The following is a 27,369-nucleotide window of genomic DNA, read 5'->3' on the forward strand; positions in this document are numbered from 1 at the left end:
GATGTATATACTAGACAACAGGGCCAAGATGACCCTAGATCGCTCACCTGAGAAACACACAATAACAGTATAAGCATGTTTGACCTAGTGATTTCATGGACACAAATATTCTGACCAGTCTTCCTTAAGATTGGACAAAAAATCTGGAGGGTAAACAAGTATTTTCTTTGATTTGACTTAGTGACCTAGCTTTTCAGCCAAGATAACCTACATTCCAACTTTACCTTGACTTGATCAAGGCAATCATTCTGACCAATTTTCATGAACCTCAATTGAAAATTACAGCCTCTATCGCATACAAAACGTTATTCTTTAATTTGTCCTAGCGACCTAGTGTTTGACCCCAGATGACCCATATTCAAACTTGACCTTAATTTCATCAATACTATCATTCTGACCAAATTTCATGAAGGTCAATTGAAAAATACAGTCTCTATCGCATACACAAGGTTTTTCTTTAATTTGACCTAGTGACCTAGTTTTTGACCATAGATAACCCATATTCTAACTTGACCTAGATTTCATCAAGGCAATTATTCTGACTAAATTTTATGAATATCCAGTGTAAAATGTAGCCCCTATTGCGTACACAAGTTTTTTTTTAATTTGACCGGATGACCTAGGTTTTAACCATTGATGATGCATATTCAAACCCGACCAAGATTTTATACAGACAAACATTCTGATCAAATTTCATGAAGATCCGATGTAAAATGCAGCCCCTATTGCATACACAAGGTTTATCTTTGATTTAACCTAGTGACCTAGTTTTTGACCCTAGATAACCTATATTCAAACTTGACCTAGATTTTATCAAGACAATTATTCTGACTAAATAAATAGATCAATTAAAAAATACAGCCTCTATTGCATACACAAGGTTTTTTTCTTTTATTTGACCTAGTGACCTAGTTTTTGACCCCAGATAATCCATTTTAAAACTTGGCCTAGACTTTATCAAGGTTATCATTCTGATATAATTTCATGAAGAACAGTTGAAAAATACAGCCTCTATCGTATACACAAGATTTTTCTTTGATTTAACCTAACCTAGTTTTTGACCCCAGATAACCCATATTCAAACTTGGCCTAGACTTTATCAAGGTTATTTTTCTGACCAAAATTCATAAAGAGCATTGCTCAGGTGAGCTAAAAAACGAGAGCAAGGGCAATGACCTGACAGAAATATCCGCGCTCAGGAGTGAATGTATAGATGAGTAGTTGATTGCCATTTACACAAAAATACATTGAAAAAAAAAGAAAGAAAAAAACAACAACAAAAATTAAAGGGGACATTGGGTTCCGTTTCGAAACGGTCAGTGGAAAAGCATGACTTTAAAGTTTATTTCTGTGATACCAAATTTCACAGTCAACTGTTCATCTGTTAGCACAGGCCCCATATCTTATTCTCTGATCCAAGAATGTTTCATACATCTGCCAAATCCGGTTTTCTTTTACTAAGGAACATATAAAGGTTTTTAAATGGCAATTTGGACAGTATAAAGATTTTTTTATTAAGGAAGAAAAATAATAGAGTTTTGCGTTAGTCTTATACTCTTACTCTAATGTTATAACATCGTTTTAAAGCAACTTTTAACCATAAATTGTGTGCCATTATTAACACTGGCGGCTGGATGCGCTTTGTTAATTTCGAATCATAAAATACAACAAAGGGCCGCTTTAAACGGTGATATCTATTTTGATAAACAGATAAAAAAATGAAAGTATTCAAATGTAATACTATGGGTTGAATTACAAAGAAAATATTTGTTCTGTTTAAATAAAAAAATATTTACGTAAAAAACACCAAATTGTTCCACAGTAAGTAATACTGACAATTTTGACGTTTTTATGGAACTTGAAACTGCCTTTGAAAAGTATCATAACATAACATAACATAACATAACATCGCTTTATTTAACTCTGGTTACATGTTACAGTAACATAAGAGTATACATATACAAAGTTCAAATGAATATAATAGTATCAGTTGTATGGAAATGTTTTGGTTTTGGTGATCTAAACGGTCAAACCTCGAACCTATAAGATATTGTAAAGGGTGTGACAATTATATTGATAAGTAATAGTTATAGTATGTGTGAGAGTGTGTTACCAGGATATATCAGAGCTAGGGGTACATCGAGGGTATTTTTCTCTGCACATATCGTCGAGGCCGGTAGGCCGAGACAGATATGTGAAGAGAAAAATAACGAGAAATCATTATAAATGCGATTATATGCTATGCACCTTTTCTTTTAATTAAGAATGCGAACAAAAAGCTGTTATAGTAACATCCACGACTGTGACTACATTTATATAGTTATACAAATAATACAAATTTGAATAATTAATGTTTATAACAATTAATAGCGAATTTTTCTTTCGTGTAAGCAATCTTCTTATCTCACTTATGTTCGAAAAGTTTAGAATTATGTAATTTTTGAAAGGAATTGTTGATAAGCATGTGATAAAACATCGTACATTGAAGTTGAACATACTATATTGTACATACATGCATTAGAAAATTGATAGAATGTAATAGTTTCTCTTACTATCAAAGTGTAAATAGCTATGTAAAATATTATATATGATATTCCATTTATATTGTGCATGGATTAGATCTACATATCAAATACTTCTTAAACATTTCTTCGAGATAGCCGGCATTTTGAGATAAGCGAGATTCAAATGTATAATATTTCACTGCAAAGAGGCCTGTCAGTAAAAGAGAATGTCTGTAACGCCCGTGCTTGTAATGTGTCTGCTCTTCTTTATTCCAAGATTGTAAACGATTGTCACGGTAAAAGCAGTTGATGGAAAAAGTAAGTTTTATCTATTATAACAACTATTTCGTTTTATAACCTAGCATTTCAAGAACAACACTTCCTGAAACGACCGGGAACTTCAACTATTCTTCATGCAAGTTTCCTCATGTAATATATGTAAACGTCCTTAAGGTCGTGCTCACGTCTGAATTTATTTTATACGTCTGTTTAGAGAAAACGGACGTTTTATGTGATGGGCGTTCGTCTGTCCGTCTGGCCGTCATAATTCGTGTCCGAAGAATAACCTCATAACCATTAAAGGTATTGACTTTATACTTGGCATATAGGTGGATGGTGATGTATTTTTGTTTCTTTTTTGTAGTGGAAAACATAAAAGTTGAAACGCACGAGCACTCACTTAAACCGGCTCTGTATTTCAAAGGTCAAGGTCACAGATTGAGCCGGAACATAACTTAGTAACCATTGAAGGTATTGGCTTCAAACTTGGCATGTAGGTAGGTAGTGGTGAGACAGTATGTACTGAACATGAATCTGGTGTTAGGTTTAAGGTCAAGGTCATAATATGAGCTCAAAGGGCAAATCTGTCTGTCATATTTAGTGTCCTGAGCATAACTTGTTTAACCATTCAAGGTATTGACTTCAAACTTGGGTAGTAGGTAAGTGGTGATGTGATTATGTGCAGTGGAGAGTGCATAGACCAGGTGGTAGGTCAAAGGTCAAGGTCAAATCTGCCCATAATAATTTGTGTCCAGAGCATAACCTAAAAATGTTAAAGGTATTGACTTGAAATTTGGAAATAGGCAGGTGGTGATGAGACGATTGCAGACTGCAACAATTTACATTACATTCCCCATTACCCCCACCCACTAGGACCGAAATAAAATCATTTATTTTCTTCCCTATCTTGCCTTTTAGTATCCTGTCACTGCCACCGCACACACATCCTGCTTTTCCCCAACGTCCACCCCTGCACACTTTTTCTTTACATTTTGCTTCCGTCCTCCTCTGATACAACCCTTCGGCGTATATTGCCCCGCTTGGCGGAACTTATGTTAATCATAGAATAACACCGATACAATTTATATTACTAGTATTTGGCGACCTTATAACATCGGCTAGACACTAGATTCCCCTTCCTCTTCGTGCATTGTTTAAAACATTGGCAGTATCCAGGTAAAACCACCGACCTTTCATATGTCGTCTGAATGGATTCCTTACATGAAGAATTCTACACACTAAGCGGGTTTTCGAGCCCACATCGATGAGGTGCACGTAATCTGAGGTCAATGACCTTAACCACTCGGCCGCGGCGTAAGCCTAAGGGTCCGTTTTGATGTATATACTAGACAACAGGGCCAAGATGACCCTAGATCGCTCACCTGAGAAACACACAATAACAGTATAAGCATGTTTGACCTAGTGATTTCATGGACACAAATATTCTGACCAGTCTTCCTTAAGATTGGACAAAAAATCTGGAGGGTAAACAAGTATTTTCTTTGATTTGACTTAGTGACCTAGCTTTTCAGCCAAGATAACCTACATTCCAACTTTACCTTGACTTGATCAAGGCAATCATTCTGACCAATTTTCATGAACCTCAATTGAAAATTACAGCCTCTATCGCATACAAAACGTTATTCTTTAATTTGTCCTAGCGACCTAGTGTTTGACCCCAGATGACCCATATTCAAACTTGACCTTAATTTCATCAATACTATCATTCTGACCAAATTTCATGAAGGTCAATTGAAAAATACAGTCTCTATCGCATACACAAGGTTTTTCTTTAATTTGACCTAGTGACCTAGTTTTTTGACCATAGATAACCCATATTCTAACTTGACCTAGATTTCATCAAGGCAATTATTCTGACTAAATTTTATGAATATCCAGTGTAAAATGTAGCCCTATTGCGTACACAAGTTTTTTTTTAATTTGACCGGATGACCTAGGTTTTAACCATTGATGATGCATATTCAAACCCGACCAAGATTTTATACAGACAAACATTCTGATCAAATTTCATGAAGATCCGATGTAAAATGCAGCCCCTATTGCATACACAAGGTTTATCTTGATTTAACCTAGTGACCTAGTTTTTGACCCTAGATAACCTATATTCAAACTTGACCTAGATTTTATCAAGACAATTATTCTGACTAAATAAATAGATCAATTAAAAAATACAGCCTCTATTGCATACACAAGGTTTTTTTCTTTATTTGACCTAGTGACCTAGTTTTGACCCCAGATAATCCATTTTAAAACTTGGCCTAGACTTTATCAAGGTTATCATTCTGATATAATTTCATGAAGAACAGTTGAAAAATACAGCCTCTATCGTATACACAAGATTTTTCTTTGATTTAACCTAACCTAGTTTTTGACCCCAGATAACCCATATTCAAACTTGGCCTAGACTTTATCAAGGTTATTTTTCTGACCAAAATTCATAAAGAGCATTGCTCAGGTGAGCTAAAAAACGAGAGCAAGGGCAATGACCTGACAGAAATATCCGCGCTCAGGAGTGAATGTATAGATGAGTAGTTGATTGCCATTTACACAAAAATACATTGAAAAAAAAAGAAAGAAAAAAACAACAACAAAAATTAAAGGGGACATTGGGTTCCGTTTCGAAACGGTCAGTGGAAAAGCATGATTTTAAAGTTTATTTCTGTGATCCCAAATTTCACAGTCAACTGTTCATCTGTTAGCACAGGCCCCATATCTTATTCTCTGATCCAAGAATGTTTCATACATCTGCCAAATCCGGTTTTCTTTTACTAAGGAACATATAAAGGTTTTTAAATGGCAATTTGGACAGTATAAAGATTTTTTTATTAAGGAAGAAAAATAATAGAGTTTTGCGTTAGTCTTATACTCTTACTCTAATGTTATAACATCGTTTTAAAGCAACTTTTAACCATAAATTGTGTGCCATTATTAACACTGGCGGCTGGATGCGCTTTGTTAATTTCGAATCATAAAATACAACAAAGGGCCGCTTTAAACGGTGATATCTATTTTGATAAACAGATAAAAAAATGAAAGTATTCAAATGTAATACTATGGGTTGAATTACAAAGAAAATATTTGTTCTGTTTAAATAAAAAAATATTTACGTAAAAAACACCAAATTGTTCCACAGTAAGTAATACTGACAATTTTGACGTTTTTATGGAACTTGAAACTGCCTTTGAAAAGTATCATAACATAACATAACATAACATAACATCGCTTTATTTAACTCTGGTTACATGTTACAGTAACATAAGAGTATACATATACAAAGTTCAAATGAATATAATAGTATCAGTTGTATGGAAATGTTTTGGTTTTGGTGATCTAAACGGTCAAACCTCGAACCTATAAGATATTGTAAAGGGTGTGACAATTATATTGATAAGTAATAGTTATAGTATGTGTGAGAGTGTGTTACCAGGATATATCAGAGCTAGGGGTACATCGAGGGTATTTTTCTCTGCACATATCGTCGAGGCCGGTAGGCCGAGACAGATATGTGAAGAGAAAAATAACGAGATGTACCCCTAGCTCTGATATATCCTGGTAACACACGAGCATTACATATTATAACTGTTTTATCGCATAGTTTATCATTAAAATTTATATATTATTTTCATTTAAATTTGTTTATTATTATTTTTACCTATTTTGATTCCCTTTCTGCGCCTCGCTGACTGAAACACTAAAACTTCTGTTTTAGAAAATGTGTTCCCCAGATAAAAGTACCCAACAAATTTCTGCATTGGTTTTAAATCTTTGCATTTCATTGGCCAGACATATTATAAAACTTGTTGTTTTGTTTGTAAAAAAAAATCAAAGAAAAAGAAACATTTGAGAAATCTCAGAATTTCATATATTTCATGTAGTTCTGAATTTGGCAATAACTATCAAGTTTTTGAAATATTCTAGTTTATTTATTCTTTTACTTTATAAATGTAGGTGTTTGTGACAATTCTTTCTCTGTGAACTGTAAATTGGAGCTAAAATCATCTTTTCTTTGAAAGGAAAAAATTATACTCCCTTGATAAGACCTCAAAAGAGAAAAAGTGTTCCGATATATATCGGAACAGTTTTACTGTGCTGATATATATCGGAACACTTTTTTTCTTATGAAACTCCATAGAGATTTCCGTGTTGATATATATCGCAACAGTTTTGTAAGATATCAGCACAGTTTTGTAGTAATAATGTGTGTTACTATGTATAACATGCTGCAAAGATCAAAGGAAAATTGCCGCACTATGCGATAATGACAATGAAACAGCAAGTAATGTTCACATTCCTACATGTACATCTAAAAATACAATAATTGATAGACAAGGCAGACTCTTGATTGAAATCTGTCAATCAACGTCTTATATTGTATGTAATGGCTAGGTCAATTCCAAAAAGATGCAAATGTTAGTGCAAGTACGGACCATTCACCAAACGGTTCCAGCGTCCTATGATTATTTACGTATAAACATTTATGATTTTAGTTGTATATCTAACTTTGTTATCGATGATCCGAACGAATTGATTAGGTTTTAAAATACCTTGTAAAAACGTAATGTTAATTCTTGTCATCTTAAACATTTAAATGAAGTGAAAAGAGTAAAGATTTTTGCAACTTTCTTTTTCGAAAAGAAACGTATTAAATGATAAAAATGAGCAAATACGGTAAATACCTGATAAACAATGTTGATTTAAGTGCAGAAAACTTTAAAAAAAGTGATACATTATTCATATTCAAGTATTGAAGAAATGACTTTATATAGGCGGCGGGTTAGAAATGGCCCCAAGTGGGCCAAGGGGATAATTATAAAAGTGAGCAATGATTACGTACTAATTGATTATTATGTAAGGTTTGGTCATTCTACTTAAAATACTTTTTTGAATTTACTTAAAATACTTTTTTTTAATTATAAACACTTTCATTTTCTTCACCAAATTAAAGGGAAAACTGCCTTTACTGGGTCAAGGGAGATAATACTGTATGTGAGCAAAATTCATGTGCTTATTGATAATTATGTGAGGTTTGGTCATTCTAGCTAAGATACACTTTTTGAATTATAAGTATTTTCGATATCGGACGAACGGACGGACGGACCGACGAATAGCCGGACTGACAATGCCAATACAATATCCCTGCGACACATTTGGCGGGGGACCAAAACAACAAAAGCTGGACATAATTAACGTGCAAAGAAACAGAAAAAAATGTTTCCCCCGACGAAAAGTCACAACACCTAATTTGTATATTAAAACACGATTACTACCGTCGTAAAATTGTGAAGCTTATACCAAAAGGGTATTCTGCAAGATGCCATAAGAAAAACTTAATGATATACCCCAAGCTACAAAAGCATAACAAGATATTTAATACCACGTGAATAAATTATCCATCTGTATAGTGTCCAACACCCTATGTATCCTTTCAACAAACTGCTTCAGACATGAATAATTCACGTGAATTTGTTTTAAACTCCTCAAATATTCCGCAACGATGCACAACGCTAATCATTAATGTAGTATATTTTCAATTTATTGATATTTTTACATTAACATTTGAACATTAATAAAAGTTCGTTCATATGATAAAGGTAATAAACCGTGCATCCGCGTCTTGATATCTAACGTGTAAAAAAAGTGCAACTTTTTTGTAGGTTTATATGTTTATTATGGTGGATTAATTTTGAAACTTTAGGTGCGTTCTAAACATTGCGATTTTTTATAATTTTCACATAACTAGGAAGTTGAAAAGCTTTGAAGCGCGGAAGCATAAAATGGATATGATATACATGATTTCTGTTTGGGTGTACGTCATTATACCCTGAACAGTGATCTGGATCATTATACAATGGTCCTAAAAATGTAGAAAATCGAAAACAATATAAACCTTCAAAAATATATGCCGTATCAAAATACAAATATTTAATCTCTGACCGGCACTCAAACTCAGGACATCTTTCATCTAAGACAGAGACACTTTACCACTTCGCTATAACAGCGGAATTTTATAATTGCTATGCAGTGTAATTGCGCCTTTATTCTGTACCCGACTGCATAACGTAAACTGGAACATTTGTGACAAAGACATATTCGGTGTATATTCTGGATTATCGTCGTTTTTGACTTTGTCAGTTAACGACAGTTTTCGTATTTAGAAAAAAAAACCCACATAGTCTAAGTTTTCGAACACTTTTTTAATCGGTCAAAACTGCCCATATTTCCTCGACATGTTTTGTCGAGTATAGAACCTGGTAGTACCAGTGAAATATAGCTTACAAATGGCCCTTTTAGCAGCAAACGAACGGCGAAAACTAGATTTCAGCAATAACTTTACAAGTTTCGAGAGAACTTCATTCGTTATAAACTAAATACCTTATTATACGAAAGACCCGTGGTGACATTTCAACTTCATTATTTCACGATTTCTGTTTCCTGATTTCACGATTTCCACTTCATGAATTCACGAATTCACGATTTCTGCTTCCTGATTTCACGATTTCCACTTCATGAATTCACGATTTCACGATTTCCACTTCACGATTTCACGATTTCCACTTCACGAATTCTCGATTTCACAATTTCCACTTCATGAATTCACGATTTCACGATTTCCACTTCACGAATTCACGATTTCACAATGTGAAGAAAGAAGTGGAAATCGTGAAATCGTGAATTCATGAAGTGGAAATCGTGAAATCAAGAAATCGTGAAGTTTTTTTCGCGAAATCGTGAATTCGTGAAATCGTGAATTCATGAAGTGGAAATCGTGAAATCGTGAATTCATGAAGTGGAAATCGTGAATTCAGGAAGTAGAAATCGTGAAATCAGGAAGCAGAAATCGTGAATTCGTGAATTCATGAAGTGGAAATCGTGAAATCAGGAAGCAGAAATCGTGAAATAATGAAGTTGAAATGTCACCACGGGTCTTTCGTAATAGGAAGGCACCTAATTTTCTCTACTGCAGTATAACATGAACTGATATCTGTCAATGATGTATAAACAATATTGTACTATATATACAATTTGTTATAACAACACACTTGGATTAAAATGTGCATATATAAAAACCCACAGTTGTTTTCATATTGATTTTTTTTGGCTGATTATAAAAAAGTTATTTATAGTAAGAACAAAGGGAAATTAATTTTAAAAAAATCTATATAAGTCCACAAGAAACTCTTTACCAGGTAGAGATAGGTCAAAATACACCTAAGAATTGGATGCAACATGCATGCTGTACCATAGAAAAGTGGTCTCGATTTTTCTCTACCGCCAGTAATAAAAAAGTTACAATAAAATCTATTTATAATAACAAAGGGATGTAATCTAAAAACAAGGTTGCCTCATGGTGGTGAACATTTGGTCCAAGTTACATCAAAATCCCTCCATGCATGAAGAAGAAATGTTCCGTACAAAGTCATACTTGAATTTGACCTTTGGCCTCTAAATATGACCTTGACCTTAGACCTAGGGAATGGTTCTTGAGCACGACATGCTATCTCATCCAGGGGAATATTTGTGCCAACTGATATCTAAATCCTGCTTTGCATGACAAAGTTATAGACCGGACAGGAACAAAATCCTCTTGACCTTTGATCTCAAAGTGTGACCTTGACCTTTAGCTAGGGTACTAGGTGTTGCGCATGACACGTCGTCTCATCATGGGGAACATTTATGCCAAGTAACATTGTAATCCCTTGATGGATGACAGAGTTCTGGATCGGACAGGAAAAAAACCTTCTTCATCTGTCTTGTACTGCACATACCACGAATAACACTTTCAAATCCATACTTGTACTGATCTTTGACCTCCAACTGTGACGTTGACCTTTGAGCTAAGGGTCTGGGCTTTACGCATGACATGTTGTCTCATCATGGGGAACATTTGTGCCAAGTAATATTAAAATCCCTTCATGGATGGCAGAGTTATGGACGGGACAGGAAAAAAAACTATGTTGACCTTTGACCCCCAATTGTGACCTTGACCTTTGAGCTAGGGGTCCGGGATTTCCGCATGACACGTCGTCTTATCATGGGAAACACTTGTGCTAAGTGATATTAAAATCCATTAATGAATGTCAGAGTTATGGACCGGACGCGAAACAGACCCTGTTCATGCTATGTTAACATTTGACTGCTAAGTGTGACCTTGACCTTTGAGCTAGGGGTCTGAAAGTTGCGAATAACACATCGTCTTATTATGAGGTACATTTGTGCCAAGTAATATTAAAATCCCTTCATGGATGGGAGAGTTATGGACCGGACAGGAAAAAAGCCTTGTTGACCTTTGACCTCCAATTGTGACCTTGACCTTTAAGCTAGGGGTCCAGGTTTTGCGCAAGACACGTCGTCTCCTCATGGGGAACATTTATGCCAAGTAATATTAAAATCCCTTCATGGATGAGAGAGTTGTGGACCGGACAGGAAAAAAGCCCTGTTGACCTTTGACCTCTAATTGTGACCTTGACCTTTGAGCCAGGGGTCCGGGTTTTGCGCATGACACGTCGTCTCATCATGGGGAACATTTGTGTCAATTAATATTAAAATCCCTTCATGGATGACAGAGTTATGGACCGGACACGAAATTGCGGACGGACGGACAGACGGACGGACGGACGGACGGACATTCTAACGAAACGGTATTTATGTGACATCCTCATTGTTCTCTCTATTGTTCTAACAGTCACATAAAAAGAAAAAGGTCACATAAACAGAACGGAATGAATGACATCAAAGATAAAGTACCGTTATGCAGTCACTTAACCATCATTTCGCGGGCACGGACGGACAGACGGACGGAATGACGGAAAAGCGCATTCCTATAGTCCCCGAAACTGGTTTTCAACCAGGAGGGGACTGATAAAACTAGCGTGTACTTTTTAGAAGGTTAAGCCGAAAGATGTACCTCTATCGCTCTTCAGTTGACTTTAAATTTATTGTGCAAAAAGTTCAATATCTGAATCATTTCACCATAACATCTCATCCAAGCTATTTCATTGATTTATTATGGAAAATTTATGAGAAGCCCGCGCGTATGTGCATATATGAGCCGCACCATGAGAAAACCAACATAGTGCGTTTGCGACCAGCATCCGCGCAGTCTGGTCAGGATCCATCTTTTCTCTCATTCTAACTTTTCTAAAATATTAACTTATAACATTTGAAAAACAACGATTCAAGTCATACAGTAAATGTTAGAAAAAAACCTTCAGCGCATGCTTGACAAAATGCATGAGTGGTGCAAGAAATGGCGAGTTTTGATTAACACCAATAAATCCAAATGTATTCATTTTAGAAAGCATAGAATACCCCAAAGTCAACATGTCTTCAAAATTGGAAATAATTCTCTTGAAACTGTGGAGTGTTATAAATATCTGGGTGTCACTTTTCACTGTAAAGGTGACTTCACTGTAAACTGTGAAATTCTTGCAAAATCAGCCGGTCGAGCTTAAGGACAAATTATTTCAAAGTTACATGGTGTAAAAGAATTTGGTTAAAACTTACGATAAGCTGTTCCAAACTTGCGTTCTCCCGGTAATGGATTACGGAGCGGGCATATTGGGTTACAAGCAGTATAACAGTATTGACAATGTGCAGCACCGAGCTATACGTTATTTTCTGGGCGTCCATAGGTTTGCCCCAGTGTTAGCTATTACGGGCGATATCGGATGGATACCAAGCGTCTACAGACGATGGATATGTATGCTATGCTATTGGAACAAACTTTTGCAGTTAGATGCGAATAGGTTAACGCACGCAGTATTTGAAAGGGACTACAATCAGTGTCTTAATAACTGGTCGAGTGAAGGCAGAGATATTATGACCAAACTACAATTAACTGAGTACTTTTAATAATAAAGAAATTGTTGACATTAATATGGCAAAATCGTTTGTAATAAATTATTTTTCCCAGTTATGGTCTCAGAGAACGAGCACTACTTCAAAATTAAGAACATACCGGGTATATAACAGTGAAAGGCTCATTCAGTACGGAGCAATATGTAAAACTGGATCTTAACAGAAATGAACGATCCCTTATAGCGCAACTAATGTGCGGTGTATTGCCTCTTCGCATCGAGACTGGACGCTATGTTGGTGAAACGCCGGAACAAGACTTTGTAAATTTTGTAATTCTCAACAGATAGAAGACGAAAGACATATGGTTTTAAATTGTTCCTTGTTTAATAATGTGCGATTGAAAAGCTTTAGCGAGATACTAAGAAACCAAGAATACATTTCAATGAGTGACAATATCAAATTTAAACATCTGTTAACCTTATATCCTCGTAAATGTGCAAAATTCCTTGTAAAAAAAATTGGACAATAAAAAGGAACGCTATGTGTTGATGAACTATAGTTCTATAATTTTCTATACGAAGGCCATTCATTTTATTTTATTTGTATCTATGTATGTGGTTGATATCCGATAATTCGACTTCGATTTCATGATATTTAGTCGGTATTTACGCATCCTCTAAAGCTAACTACTACATAACAGTAGATTTTTAAGCACGCATTTTCCCTTTAAGTGTGTCCATACTTAAACTTGAAACAAATCGCTATTGAAAAAATATTCATGTATGACATTGTTGGTTAGGCCATGCGAATCAATCAACCGCAACGATTTAGACTTTTCGGATATCACCAGCACATTAAATCACGTGATGATAATAATTGTTCACAATAGGTGTTAGAATATGTATTATGATGTTAATGTATTTTGATTATGCAAAACACAATGTCACTTTAATAAACTAAATTCTATTCTGTTAGTATATACGGCGAGTCCGTCGCTCATGTACAATTACTCAGTTCAACTATAATGCCTGCACAACCCTTAAAGACTTATAGCTGTTAATTTGTTTGTAAATATTAAATTTTATTATTTCAACATGCATACAAATCAAAGCAAAAACAATTTACTATCCTTGATACATGTATAAGTTATTTGAGGAAAATTTATCTATGTGTTATATGACACTTCATAACCTGTAAATTATTTACGACGTATGATTATAATGATATCATACCGCGCAGGTATCATATAGCAACAATTTGTTAAACGTGTGATTTTCTGTTCTCTACTCACAAAATATGATTGTATACTATATGTACATGTACAAGTTAGTGAAATAAAATTATGTTTGCTCTACTTCTGATATTGTACTTTTTAATGAATAATTCATGTGTCTTTTTATCCAAGTGTATTCCATAAAATAAACAAACTTAACTAATACATCCTGGTCAATTAAATGACAAATGGTTAATACACCACGGACCAATCGATACTATCAATAACAGCTCGTTAATTAAGCCGGCGGCGAGGGAAATTGAGTTTAACAGTTTAACAGTTTAACATACACAACTCATAAAGCGAAACTACCTAGGTCATCCATCCAACCTTTAGATCAACTAAGATATTCTTTTCAGAAACAGACCTTCTTTTCGATATTCTTTATTATCTACTTTTCTTCCTTTTATTAAAAAACAAAGCTGTATTTTTGTTGTTGTTGTTGTTGTTGTCGTTGTTTTTATTTGTGTCAAAATTAATACTGCTCTCATTGCTTTATACTTACTAGGTGTCTGATTGGTCAATAGTCAAAACTATTGCCCGAGGTCCCAAGGGTCGAGGGCCAGTGATTCGGGCTATCGACTGGCAAGACAGTCAATAAGTGTTTTATTACACGACATCAGATGTTCATTTTCAATTGTTTTCTTTTTTCAGTTTAGAAGAAGGTAAATTTTATTCTCTCCGATCCAAACAATGATTATGCATTTTCTAATACTAAAAACAATAAAAGTTTTGAATACGAGCCGGATAAATCCCTCCTGGACAACACTATTCCCATTTTGAACTTATAGTATTTATATCTCCGACGCCAAGGAAAAGCTTTACTGGACGCAATATTAAGTAAACAATTTTCTTTCGAAGATGAATTAAATTTTTTAATTGAATTATGTCTTGCAATAATCTTTATATCACTTTAGTTATTTACAAACAAACAAAACTGGTGTCACAATAAAAACAGTTGACCGAAAATTAATGCAAAATTTTATTCAACAAAGCTTAAAACTAACGTTATAGTTTCTTTTGATAATATACGCCGCCATTCTTCCGCCTTTCACCACACAAATAATCTAGAGAAACATATTCATATTCATTGCGGCACATACAGATTGTGGTAGTAGATATTTGTAAACTGAGTAACATAAATATCCGAAATGAATGTCAAAACAAAATTAGCTTTTTGTAAAACCTATTCAGCGCCCCGTTTGTTATGTTTAACATAAATGAGAATGTAAGATCCATGAAGTTCATAATATATATAGAAGACATGTTATACTTACTGGCTAATATATGGTTTTCATATCATTTAAATCTTCTAAAGTACTGAAAATGAGGTCTAATTTAATTATTTGTAAAGAAGTAACTGAATTATTGTAATGGATTCTACATGCAGAAAGATTTACGTTCAAATATAGTTCACTGAAATCATATAGAAACTAGAGCTGCTTTGGAGAAAAGCGCATGTCTCCCACAACTGCCTAATCATCTAAATAGTAAGTCGGTCTTCATATACTGTTTACTCACTACAAATATACCTTTGAAGAGTAAAAAGGCTGATTTTGGGTAATTCAAAGGCCATAATTCTTAAGTGCCTGTGGCGATTTGGCTAGTTAACAAACTTGGCCGAGGAGTTATGGTCAAAAACATTTGGTTCAAGTTTGGTAAAGATCGGATGACAACTGTTTGTCTTAGAGCGCGGACAAGAGTAAAAAAGCCGATTTTCGGTAATTCAAGGACCATAATTCCGAAGTGCCTGGGCCGCTTTGGCTATAGTTATCGAACTGGGCCGAGGACTTATGGTCAAACACATTTTGTTAAAGTTTGGTGAAGATCGGATGAGAACTGTTTGACTTAGAGCGCAGACAAGAGTAAAAAGGCCGATTTTCGGTTATTCAAGGGCCATAATAACGAAGTACCTGGGCCGAGTTGACTAGTTATCGAACTTGGCCGAGGACTTATAGTTTGGTGAAGATCGGATGAGAAATGTTCGACTTAGAGCGAGGACAAGATTTGTGACAGACACACAGATGGACAACACACAGACAGGAGTAAATCAATATGTGGTGGGAGACATAATTAGAGATGATTTTCTGAAACATACTGTACGTTTTCATTTACTTTAAAATTCATGCTATTGCACGAATTTCATGATACAAAATTGCCGTTTCGACAGACTGTTAATCTTAATTATAACCAAGTCAACGACGAAGGATTTGAAATTCGTAAAGATTAAATTTCTTTCGGCAGCTCAAAACGACACTGGTTCTCAGCTTGCAAAAGCAATCACAATTGCTCGCACAGGAAGCAAAGTAAAAACTGCCTCAATGGGATTCGATAGCTTCGATCATTTTTGTTGTTGTTAAACAAAAATCCTATCATAATACCGTCCTGTTGAGACGGGCCAGCATAAAGCTACGGTAAACTCCGGTTATAGCGAACATCTCAAAACCAAAAGACTGTGTTTGTTATATCGTGAATTTGCTATAAACGTACAGAAACCAAATTCCTTTAAAACAGTACTAGAATAGCGAAATAATTTATATAACGAACGAAATATATAACGTGCACTGAATCTGAAAGCGTAAGAAAAAAAGGAGATAATATGTTTAATTTATGATGTGTTCGTTCATTCTGTAATAAAGCTGAACAAGCAGAACTAGAGAAATGTTGAAATCTTATGCTATCTTTACTGACAGATGTTAACCCTTATCATGCTGGACGATTGATTCTGCCTTTGTAACCAGCGCAGATCATGATCAGCCTGCACATTCGTACAGTCTGATCATGACCTGCATTGTTCACCATTCAGTTAATATATTTTCGGTATGCACCCTTTTTAACAGTAAATGGTACTGTCCAAATTGAAAAATGGACAAGTTCATTATAGAAATTTAGCAGGGTAGGCCAACTTTTGAATTTCTGTACATGTTTTATACATTTCACGTTTCTTTGCGAGCGTCATTTGTCTCCGATATTGATGATTTTAGACATCGCTGCTATATTTTATGATTGTATGAAACCTATATCAATGATATGCTCGAACTAATGCTGTCTGTACTTGGATTTTAACACGGTCGCAAGATAGCAATTTCGGCAAAAATCAAAATCACTATCGAAACTAGAGAGAGTATGACAGAAAAAAAGATTTCGATCATACGGTTTGGTTTAACAGATAATATGTCTGTTTATTTTTCACATTGGGGCATGAAAACGTGTCCCTTATATCCGACAATGCATTATAACCACTTCCGCTTTAACCATTTTATTTGTTTATTTTAAAGCATAAAGAATGGCTAAAATCAGGACAATTGATATTGTTCTGTATAAAAACCGCATTCGTTGTATGTAGAATATACTGCATATTTATATCATAATACATATAGCGCGAGGATTTCCATAAAAATAGTAGTACCTTGGAAATTGTTTGCCACTATACTTCTATACAAATACTTTCTTGACATATTCGAATCCCTTTTGATACCACTTAAACTGTATAACCGATAAACTTACGGGATTTTTAAATATCTACTAGTATCCTATCGTACTAAAATCATGGAGCTAAGATTTTACCATCTACAATACTCACTTGGATTTATCTGAACCTTCTAATCCAAAACACAATGAAAAATAGAGCTTTATATGGATAAGTTATATCCAGCGATGGTGTGTCAAATACACTTTATTGTTTACATATAATATATTAAATCTATAAACGCCCTGATGCATGAGCAGTTTGAAAGTCATCAAAACAAACTATGAAGCGTTAACTTTGTTACATTTTTTATGTACGTTTTATTCATATATAAACCTAAATATGGGTGCAGTTTAAAGAAGTCCGTTTCATTCATAATGTTGATGGTTGAAAAAGTTTCAACTTTTACGCAAGGTTCAGCGGCAAGATTGAAGATATCTGAATTGTACATCGAATAAATTTTTCAAACTGTGTAGTTTCGGGTTTCACAATCTACAAAGGCATTAAAATGAGAATTTGAAACAATGTCAAGTTAGAAAATAAATTAAAGTTAGGTTCTAGTATTTGTTATAGTTTGTAATTTGGGAAACTACAAGTAACTGGACAATATCAACTGACCAACAGGATGCATTTTTATCTTAATTTTTATAACAGCTCTTGTCGTATCCAATATCCTTCATTTAAATACTTTACAGCAGAGAAACTCAACCAAAAGGAAGGAAGTGACAAGAAAACAAACATTTAATTTGTCCGCCTTAATTTTTAACGTAAGAAACCATTTGCGGATAAAACAAAATAATCAGTGAACCTTTTCAGTACACGCACATTAACCGCTCATCTGCCGAATTTCTAAAATGGTTGGTCCATAATTCAATTTGGACAGTACCATTTATTATTTGAAGGGATAATTATCATTGAACATTTACTGACTTAATAGCGAACAGTGCAGACCATGATCAGCCTGCACGAATGTACGCGCTGATCTTGGTCTGCACTGGTCGCAAAGGCAGAAACACTTGCCACCTGCAGGCTAAAGGTTAAGTAAATCACTGGGGGTTCACTCCGCATATGCATAAGGTGTGCCTAGCCGACATTACGGATGCGTGTCTACCCGAAATTTCTTAAGTTCCTAGCCAAAATGTATAGGTGCCTCCCCATGTTATCCAATATGGCTGCTTTCATTTATTCTCGTAATTATTCATTTCTTCGGACTATAAGTTAAACCACCTTTATTACACCTTTTGTAATTAGATTTCAGTAAGTATTTATAACTATATAACTAGACATGTTTCTCTCGGAAACAACATTAAGGCGTTACAATATAATTTTAGTTAAAACTTCTAATTCAAGTTCACTGGTGGCTGACGAAGTCAAACCGCGAGCCGGTTCGTACGAAAGACCCGTGGTGACATTTCAACTTCATTATTTCACGATTTCTGCTTCCTGATTTCACGATCGTGAAATCGTGAAATCAAGAAATCGTGAAGTTTTTTCGTGAAATCGTGAATTCATGAAGTGGAAATCGTGAAATCGTGAATTCATGAAGTTGAAATCGTGAAATCAGGAAGCAGAAATCGTGAAATAATGAAGTTGAAATGTCACCACGGGTCTTTCGTAGTTTCGTTACGAAGACAGGTAATGGTTTCGTTGTGAGTATTTGTTTACATCTAGCGTGGCATGCATATGCGGTTTACAAATTTTAATATATTTTGCTTTTTTTCGGTGTGGATCTTTGGATAGTTAAAGAGAAATGGTGAGTTAATGTGTATGTTATGTTTGTGTATGCGTATATTCGACATTTTGTTTTTTCTTAAATATTTTTGTGTTTATTAGTGTTCAATTACTATGTGTTACATAAAAATCCTTGTTTATTTGCAAAACGGTATAAAAGTAAGATAAAATAATCAAAGAAAGAGTCACTTGTCGAGATATCAGTGAATATTTGTTCCTGCTACAATAAGATGTCTCTGTTATTATGAAAACATTATTAGAATCGGCAATATACACCACTTTTTTGTGTCTGTGTTTCGCACAGAGTGTGTCTAGGTTTTCATACGAAGTACAACAAAATAGATGTGTTTCGTTACAAAGTCGATTTTCTTTTTCTTCAGAATCTTATGTGCAGCTATTGTGACTCTACATTTGAGAACATAAAAGGCACAGTGTGTCATTGTGTTGAGGATCACCCGGCAGAAAAGGTGTCCTACATGTGGAAGTCGATTGACGGGAGGAGTAATCGCCAAAGGACATACAATGTATTGGGGTCTAATGTTACCGGCAAAGAAATCAGTTTTGATCTGGGAAAATGATAGTACCTACCAAATCTTCAGCCAGCGAAAACTACACAAAATCAACACACCATCAAAATCAGTTCATCGTCAGTAATAATCACAATTAGAAGTCGACCAAGAACATGTCGAAAACTTATCTTCAACTGAGGCACCCGATTCAGTTGCTGAGTTATCGGAACTGTTGGACACCACAGTGTTATATTCGGATTCAGAGCCCGACATTGAGGAGTATGAACTAATGGAAAATGCAAATGACATCCCTGATGACGTAATGGCGGACACACAAACTGTACAAATGGTAGTTCAGCAACTTAAAACGTTATTGTCGTCTGTTACCGCTCATTTAGCTGATTGTGGTCGTTTACATGAATGGATGAATATCTTTCATTTGACTGACTCTGGAGATTTTAGTGTAAAGCACATTGCAGCCCAGTTGTTTCTAGATGTCATAGAGTTTTCAAGCCTAGAAGATGTGCGGCTAATGAGATACACTCCTGAAGTGAGACAGTTTTGCACAGTCGGACAGGCGCTGTTTAAATCTAAGTTTCTGCGATTCATGGGAGGATACAATGTGTTTTCAGGAGCAATTGCGCATGGAGACAGTGACAATAAATCAATGACAAAGTCTGATATTAACATGATAAATTTTGTTTGTCCAAACAAGGATGTATTAAAGGAAGAGATGATTTCGGATAAAAAATAGAGTGGCATATCAACAAGATTTAAACACGTGAAATGGATGAAGTAACTACATATTTGTATTCAAATCAATGCAAAAAGTTACCAAGACGAATGCTTTTAAGTGAAACTTAAACAGACGAGAATGAATCATCTTTCCCTAATGTTAAACACAACAAATTAAACAAATTATATTAAAGGTCTGCACACATGCATAATTATTATCTAATGGCTTCAGAAGAAAACCTAGACATATTCTGTTAATGTCTTCAATAGAAAACCCATACCTAATGCAGTGACTTGGAGAGAAAACTCTTCTCATTTCTTATAAACACGACCGAATATTAAAGGCAATTTTTGTAGGAATAGAGGCATAAAATCAAATGAAAAACATGTACAGTCGAAAAGTATGTTGAACTCGTTTTCAAACGCTGAAAGTATAAGCACAATAATTACATTTAATAACGGATGCTTGTGTTTATCATGAATTTGCTGTATAAAACCACACATTCAAAAAGAAACTGTCTGCTTTTATTCAACACACGATCAAACAACTGCAACTTAGTCATATGTTTGCTTTGCTAACAAATGGTAAAGATTTACAGCTTACGTTTCACACAAATACTAATACCTTTATATTCACAGTTATGAATTCCAGTAACACAGGGGTGTGTGAGGCGTGTATGTAAACAAATACTCACAACGAAACCATTACCTGTCTTCGTAACGAAACGGCTTGCGGTTTGACATCGTCAGCCACCAGTGAAGTTTGATATCTTATGACAAGTATGTGTGTAGAAAAAGAATACTTGTATGTACCAAAATAAGACAAGAAATACAATGATTTTATGAATTACACCACATATTTTAGTAAATAAGAAAATGAGCCGTGCCATGAGAAAACCAACATAGTGGGTTTGCGACCAGCATGGATCCAGACCAGCCTGCGCATCCGCGCAGTCTGGTCAGGCTCCATGCTGTTCGCTTTTAAAGCCTATTGGAATTGGAGAAACTGTTAGCGAACAGCATGGAGCCTGACCAGACTGCGCGGATGCGCAGGCTGGTCTGGATCCATGCTGGTCGCAAAGCAAAGGCTCAAATAAATGCACATATAATGCACAGTGAACAAGTCATTGAATAAATTTTAAACTTGTCTGATGACAAATCTATAACGTCGGGTATACATTTGTCACGGTGATTTAAATTCAACCAAAATTTATCTTACTTGGCTGTTTCAATAGGATTGATCGAAGACCTGTGCGCCTTGTGCAAAGTTTCAATCCAATAAATAGACTTGTTAATGAGATAAAGCTTGATAGTTAGTAACATGCAAAAGTTTCGCCAAATATTCTAAGCTATGAAATGGTATCTTACTATGTGTTTATCAGTTGATATAATGACTAATAAGCCTTATGTGAAGTTTCAAACCGATGTATGCAATGGCTGTGATTTGATTTGGCACACATGTTTTTCAACAAAGATGTGTCGTCGACGGCGCCGACGACGGTGATGCATTGGCGAGTAGAATAGCTCACACCCTTCTTCGAACAGATGAGCTAAAATATGGAGTAAATTTCCTTTATAGAGAACAAAGCGATTTAGGGTATAAACTTTACAAGTGCCGTATATACACGGCCAGGCACACCCACAGACGCGGCCAGACACACCCACAGATACGGCCAGGTACACCCACAGACGCTAAAATGTTAAAGTGTACTAAAACGAACAATTATTGCAGACGGGCGGGGGAGTCGTCACATATTTTGAGAAATTAATAATTAATGTAACACTTAAAAGTTTAACAGAAAGTCAGTACAATCCTTACCTTAAATGTGTTCAATATTATGAAACAGAACATGCATGCACATTCAGTCATAGATACGTATTCGTACATCCTTAAACACTTTCCAGCATATCCGAATATAATAGCACACAATTAATCCTATGTCACATTAATTACTACATTTGCATACTTTAATCGGAAACTCATTCAAAGTGAATATTGTTATACTAGAAACACTTAAGAAAGGATCGTTTTTGTAGGATCATGAGACACAAACCTATATACATGTATGTACGTGTAGTGTCTATAACATGTGTGCCATGTGATATTATCAAAGGATGTTTATTTTCTTCTGTTTTTGACAATCATACCAATAGGCATTCTTGGTTTTTGGTAATTAGATTATGGAAACAGAAATTAACAAATTTATAGTTGTACTATACATTACGTTTTCAAAAAGTACACATTTAATACATGTAAAGCTAAACTTGGTACAAATGTGTACTACTATACTACTACTAAAAATACTGAATTGAGTTGATTTTAATGCATAACGTTTGATTATGAATTACCTCCCGTAGATACATAATTATTTGGTTCAAAATTTAAAATAATGTTTAAACCCTCACCCCCCCCCCCCCCCCCCCCCCCCCCCCCACAAAAAAAAACCAACATTTCATGAGGATTTTGAAGAAAATTTCAAATGCTAAACTATCTTACTGAAATTTGGGCATTATTTAAATTATTCAGCGACTATTCATTACAGCCTAATAAATATTTTGAATTTTGAGAAACGCGAATAGCAACACAATGATGTTAATATCCTGAAACTGTGCTATAGTACATGTAGTTACCTCCGTTATCTACGGTGGCTGATTTCTGCCAACGTCGTCTTTTCGTTCTGTCGTCTTTTCGCCCGCAGAAAGACGACGTTTCCGTCGTCATTTTTTTTTTTCGTGTTTTTAATTGTTGTTTTTTTTGTCCGTAAATACACGAACAGAAGACGATTTAGGGCGACATAACAAAATAACGACAGATACTACACGCAGATAAAGGCTCCTTAAATTTGTCTTATGTTCGTTGTTTCGACCATAAAACTACAAAAAGACGATAGACAAAACGTCGTCCTTTCATAGTTTCGCCTTACGGTACACATGCGCAAAACATGAACAGTTATTGCTTGGCTTACGTCCACACTTTTCTTCTCCCTCTGAAACTACTCGGTGGAAGTTTATAAAACTTGGCCCGGCTGTTCCTTAGATGGTCGCTCACCAAGTTGTTTAAGGAATTCCATTTCATGCAGAAATCTGGTCGTCACCGTAACCATGAAGAAAAACTACAATATCTTCTTTTCAAAGACTGCAATGCCCGGAGCTTAGATATTTCGCATGTAGCATTGTCAAATGGTCCTTTAACAAGATTGTTCAAATAACGCCCATAAATTTGACATGTAGCTTTGTGTAGAGGGGAGATATCTTCTAAAAGTGGCCAGCTTGTACATGCTGCCCAAAATATTACCTTATCACATTGAAACCTGAGAAAGATGATTACAGAAGTAGATCCAGTGTATTGTGGTTTCATTTGCTCCATTATCATTTTGAATGAAATAAAGTCATAAATGGAAACAGCTTGTTCAATTGCGTTCTGTTTGTTGTAGATCACTGCAGCCAATTTTCCATTCTTTGATACTCTGTTTTGGATTCTGAAATATATAGGCATCATAGCACTGCATGTAAATGGCCATCCAACGCATTTATGTTATGTAACTTTATCACTCGGATTGCTAGTACCATATCGCACATAGTACAGCATAGGTCATCAGTCCCCAACCAGTTGGGGATGGCACTGTAACTTCATGTCAGCTATGTAAGGCAATGACCGACTTTCAAACTACCTGGACAAAATGTAGACCACAGCAAGAGGATTTGCCGTTTGCAAGACACAGATCAATATCTCAAAGGTCATATGAACACTTTTAGATAAAAGGTTATCATCACGATCGTGACCACTGCATAACTCTGCCATCCGTCAAAGGATTTTGATATTTATAGTTAACTTCCAACAAATATTAACCATTTTGAGACAATGTGTCATACGCAAAACCCAGACAGGTTGCTCAAAGGTGAAGGTCGAATAAATTAGTTAAAGAATTTGTAATTTTTCGTCTCCTGTAAATAACCTTGTCATGCATCGGTCTATATTCAATCAGCTTTGCACAAACATTCACCATGTGAAAACAATGGTTTTACGTGCAAGATTCAAACCTCCTTGGAGGTCAAAGGCAAACCGTGCCTGTTACGTTCTGCTACCCATAAAATAAAAAATACATACCAAAGTGTCTCTATGGGTCAGTCTTCATGTGCTCTGTTCTCGTGCTAATCCATTGGGGATGGAGGGTCTGTGTGCAAGTATTTCGTGTTGGTTTTACAGACGTTTACTCTCATAAAATACAGAATTAGAAACCGAAAGTATACACAGGGTCCCTAGTATGTCACGCAAGAAATTACCTTCTGTCGATTCCCTATGGAAGAAGTCACGCGAAGAAATGTGTCTTTGGGAGTATAGAACGATACAAGCAGATTTGGTTTGATTGTGTCAAAACACATGGAATGGCTGACAAAGCAGGAAAGCAGACAAGTGCCCCAACACATTAGTTCTAGTGGGCTTAAAGAACTGCCTATCAAGGATTCTCCCGCCAGTTCCGTAACAAACAATCTAAAAGAAAATTGTAGCGTCCAACTATAAAACGGCTCAATATCATTAGGCAGTGTGTCTCAAAAAAGTATATCAAAATTTAATAAAAACATTTTATAATTTTACCAAATTGCAAATGGAAAATAAATAGTCGTGACCAATAATAGTACGGAGTTTGCAAAAAACCGTAAAAGTCAGGTTTTGCAATACCTTTTCAAGGAAGTGTTCTTAAATTACTATGAACTTCAGAAGTAAATTTACATTATTTAGATTTTTCTACAGTGTATGAAAACGGTAGCGCTGCTGGAGAATACAGTTGGTAATAAAGGGCTGGTCACGTTCGTTGAACATTCAACAAGACTTCCCTTTTTAGTAGATCGTGTTATCTGAGGAAGGCATATCATAAAATATTGCACAAGGTACATCCCTACACTAAAAATGAAATCATCTCTCTTATTATAATTCTTTGATACTCTCATTATACATTAAAGCAAAGAGCTATAAAAATAAATAGATTGGCAACTTGAGAGGCATACAGAGCAAATCTCGCCAACCTCCCGTGACAAAAAAACGAGATCTCGTTTACTGGAAGTGGCGCTTTCTCCACGCGCCATTTTGTATGCGAAAGCAATTATGCATCGGTAAAATAATTATCACCGTATGACCACGCTTCTTTCGATGGCAAAAAAAAAAATGTGTACTTCGTGTTTTAAGACCATTTCAAATTAAACTAATTTTGTTTTAGAAGCTAAAATGTATTTTAAATGTAGTTTTAAAGGTACAAATTGTAACTCCATGCTCGCCGATGTTTGTTTTTAGTAAGATAACGCCGAATCACGCTCTGACACGAGCTCCCGCGAGATTACAGCCAGTTGCCATTCTGTGTATTTTATACTTCTGTGATTAAAGAGATGCAAATCAAAAAAAGCAAAGATTGAGTCATTATTTATATTACAGGTGGCGTTCCCCACTACATGATACATATCAAAAATATGGATCACCCGATTTGCTTTGATGTTCAGAGTGTTGATGGGGAGGTCCATAACCTCATCACCGATCCTAGAAACAGTAAGTTATATCAAATTATAGGTCCACAGTCAGGAGCCTGTGGGAACAGTTATGACCATTATATAGCTAATACGAAAATAACTGAATGTGATAACTCAATGTGGTGTTTTATTACCTCATTACCTCATTAAGTAGGTCAAGACAAAAAGGTATATTTATACGTAGCTTCAGAAATAGTAAGCCATGGCGGTGTTTCATAAAATAATTACAGATCCAGCAAATAATATACAAGATTCACTATAAAAGATGCCAAAGGAAAGCTTTATATTTTTTACAGATACGGGAGGTAGTAAAAACAAGGTTAAAAATATTATTTATGATTTACAAATACTGAAAAATAAGTCTGTTGCCTAAAGTTAATACAAATCCGTCGTTAATCATATGAAAGCTTAGTTTAGACTGATTTTATTATATATGCTCATTGTAAACCAATAAACAAGACTACCGTGGGAAAAGGTACATTTCAAAATACGTATAGTATTTCAAACACAGACTAACACAAAATTATCTCAGATAATCAGAATAATACACAGTCAAACTTACTAGAGAGACCACGTCTATTAAGAGACCACTTGCATAAAGGGACCATTTTTTCAGTTCCTTTTTTGTGTTGCTAAAGAACCAATTTTGTTGTATTAAGAGATCATTTTTGTCAAAGGTGGTTTCTTGCTGTATATATTTGGAATTATTGGAAATTTAGGTTTTGCATTTAATATTCACATTTCAAGTACATAAAACACCGTTCGTATTTGTATATTTTTCTAGAAATCACAGTAAACACGCAAATTATCAGCGGAGAGATGGGTAGATAAGGTGAACCAACGACATACATTGGCGAAGTAGCAATACAGACATCAAATCATATTATAGTCACAACACCAATGCCATCATTTTCGATCCGAAGGTATTTCGCAGACTTTTTTCTGTCATTTTACTTTCATTAATTAAAAGAGTATGAGAGAAGAAAGAAGTGACATAGGATTTTCTAAACTGAGAAATTCATTATTTGCTGTAAATATACGAAACATTAGCCAGACCCCTTGAGTTTCTGAAGTAAAATTTCGTAGAGATTTGTTTGACCATGTGGACTCTATACCATAAGTACGTAACTTAGATATTTCTCAAAAGAAAAAAGAAAAATGAATGGCGACTCATTTCGGTCTCTTATTTGATACAATTAATTTCGGATGCCAGTGCCAGCAGTTTAGAGATCTAAGACTGCGAGTAAAGTGGGCTAATCATATTCAATAGCTTCAGCCCAGTCTTAAATCTTAGTGTTGTTCTAGGTTTGCCCGTTGACAGAAGAAAAGTTGAAACGTTTTGGAGGACATGAATTTATGCTGTCAGATAAGGGTCATCTGTTAACAGTTCGATTCAAGTTCGGAGCGGAAATTCTTATTAGGCGCCATATGCACAAAGCAACAGATACCAGAGCGAATTATCTGAACATTTATGTAAAGAATGAAGATGGATTCAGCAAACAGACTACTGGTTTAATTAGTGAGTTAAAT

The 27,369-nt window shown here is 35.2% G+C and overlaps 1 protein-coding gene and 1 long non-coding RNA gene across 6 annotated transcripts in view; one reads left to right on the top strand and one right to left on the bottom strand.

The window, feature by feature from the left end:
* The window catches only part of LOC123529893 (uncharacterized), a 29,822-nt gene extending 7,517 nt beyond the window's left edge, over nt 1-22,305 (bottom strand). The window contains exon 1 of one of the 5 annotated variants that reach the window (XM_045310468.2): nt 22,139-22,305. The gene's annotated coding sequence lies outside the window, so the exon portion shown is untranslated. Of the gene's footprint in view, nt 1-8,178; nt 8,446-17,458; nt 17,627-21,687; nt 21,708-22,138 lie in introns of those variants that run through there. The other 4 variants (XM_045310470.2, XM_045310467.2, XM_045310469.2 and 1 more) reach the window with 4 other exon arrangements.
* On the top strand, nt 18,959-20,915 carry LOC123529895 (uncharacterized). The gene is made up of 2 exons (XR_006682233.2): nt 18,959-19,097; nt 19,456-20,915. It is a non-coding gene; the product is annotated as an uncharacterized LOC123529895 (long non-coding RNA).
* Nucleotides 22,306-27,369: the final 5,064 nt, after the last annotated feature.

Source organism: Mercenaria mercenaria, chromosome 13, assembly GCF_021730395.1.
Source record: "Mercenaria mercenaria strain notata chromosome 13, MADL_Memer_1, whole genome shotgun sequence".
Lineage (NCBI taxonomy): Eukaryota > Metazoa > Mollusca > Bivalvia > Venerida > Veneridae > Mercenaria > Mercenaria mercenaria.